Source organism: Bubalus kerabau, chromosome 16 (assembly GCF_029407905.1).
Source record: "Bubalus kerabau isolate K-KA32 ecotype Philippines breed swamp buffalo chromosome 16, PCC_UOA_SB_1v2, whole genome shotgun sequence".
In the NCBI taxonomy this organism is placed as follows: domain Eukaryota; kingdom Metazoa; phylum Chordata; class Mammalia; order Artiodactyla; family Bovidae; genus Bubalus; species Bubalus kerabau.
Genome location: NC_073639.1, coordinates 20,583,160 through 20,585,524, shown reverse-complemented (window position 1 = coordinate 20,585,524; position 2,365 = coordinate 20,583,160).

The window sequence follows — 2,365 nt, the reverse complement described above, 5'->3', positions numbered from 1 at the left end:
AGCTTTGAACTGGAGTCTAAAAAAGATGTTTGATCTTCTTTGTCTTTCAACGTGACAAAATGTCCTTCTTTGAAATCTCCTTTTTGCTTTATGTGTGCTTGTTAATGTGTTTTAGGAATGTAAAACTCTTGGGGTAATGTACAAGTATTTTTTGCTTAACCTTTGAACACTCTCCTAAGTGTCTACTCCACCAAGTTTGCATTCCCTAAATATTTCTCATTAAAATCTTATTCATCTTGTAGTTTGGAAATAATGATTTCTTGTTTTTAGCTTCTTCACTTGGAGCCTTTAAAAAATAAAAATTCTCCAAAGTAACATTTCCTTGCATTCAACAAATATTTCTTAAGCCCTTCTGCATGGCAGTAGTTAATGTTTGGTGAAAGATTAGTTGACATAGCCCACGTGATCAAATTCTGTGGTTGATATAAAAAAAAAAACTTAAAAGTGATTCATGGATTTTTAAAAAAAGTATACTTTTATTGCGGAGAAGGCAATGGCACCCCACTCCAGTACTCTTGCCTGGTCTTCTCTGACTCAGTGGTTAGCTTTCAGTAGGAGGCCTCTGTTGTTGCCTTAATTTTTGTTGAAATAAAATGGATATAAGAATATTCTGATTTTAGATCAAACATCCATCAGATTCTGCTTTAGCAGAAAGCCTACTGCCATTAGGAAGAACAGATAAGCTGCTAAGAGAGCCACTAATAAGTAAGAATATGTAGTTCAAATAAATGCACTTGCATAACACTTTACACTATATCTCAAATAATAAGGCATTCAGTGATAAAATTAGATATTTGTCCCCCCTGGCATTTTTCATTTACTCACTTTTCATTTTAAAAAGGCACTTCTTTTGGATTGCCTTCAGAGGATTCCTGACTCAGCAGATGTCTACTAATACCAGAGTACAAGACTGCCAAGACCTTCATTTTTATTTCAACCATGAGCTGAATCTAGAAATAGACATGATAGTATCAACCGAGTATACTGCTATATTACAAACTATGTCACGGAGACACTGTTTTTAAGGATACCTAGAGAGTACTCTTGCCTGGAAAAATCCCATGGACGGAGGAGCCTGGTGGGCTGCAGTCCATGGGGTCGCTAAGAGTCAGACACGACTGAGCGACTTCTCTTTCACTTTTCATTTTCATCCATTGGAGAAGGAAATGGCAACCCACTCCGGTGTTCTTGCCTGGAGAATCCCAGGGAAGGGGGAGCCTCGTGGGCTTCCGTCTCTGGGGTCGCACAGAGTCGGACACGACTGAAGCGACTTAGCAGCAGCAGCAGCAAAGAGAGTGTTATTCTTGGAATTTCCCTGGTGGTTCCGTGGGTAAGGCTCTGTGGTCACAATGCAGGGAACCTAGTTTCGATCCCTGGTCACAGAACTAGATCCTGCCTGCCGCAACTAAAGATCTCCCACGTGGCAGTAAAGATCCTGTACACCACAACTAAGACCCAGTGCGGCCAAGAAAATAGATGAATAGAGAGAGTATTATTCTTAACAGACTTGGGAAAATAAGGAAAATCAAGGTGACTGTGGCAGAGAGTGAGAAGGCCCTGCCACCCACAAGAGGAGGAAAAAATGAACCTCCACAGGGCTCCCTGGCCCGGTAGGAGGGCTGCTGGGTGAACCTCGAAGTGGTTGGTGGGGCTGCAGCCACCATGCAGCTTTGGTAGAAGAGGGAAAATACCCTAAAGAGGATTTTGGTCTGTAGTGTCACTCCCCATTCACTCTTCTTAAGGCCAATCTGGCTTCTACCCGACCCCATTGACCACTTTTTAGAGACTGTTTTCATGGAGCGTACTGTGATCGCCATGCCCTACATCCAGGGATCGCCTCCCTGTTATCTCACTTAGCCTATCCTCAGGCTTTTACACAGATGGCTGCTATTTTCCTCTCAAACATTTTTACTGTGTTTTCCATTATATCACACCTTTTGCCTCACTGTCCATTCCTGCTCTTCCTTGCTGGCCACATCTCCTTTCTCCACTTTAAATGCTCTATTAAAAGCTGTTCTAAGTAAATATATACATTCTACATTCTGTATGTATAAGCATATATATTCTACCTATATAACCTCATCCCCTCCCAAGGCTTTAATTTTATCTTCTGAATATATGGTGACTTCAAAACACAAAGCATTTTTCATAAAAGTGTTTAAAATATAAACACCTGAAATATACACACTTTAAGAGATATAAACTAGCTAAATCTATGCTTAGTTGTTACTTTGATAGTACATATTAGCAATTACATGTTATATAAAGGCACATTATAAAGTAATGTAGAGGTATTACTTTTCCCATTCTTACAGTCCATGAAATAAATACATGCAGAATCTTCATTTGTGGCCTTGGATATCAG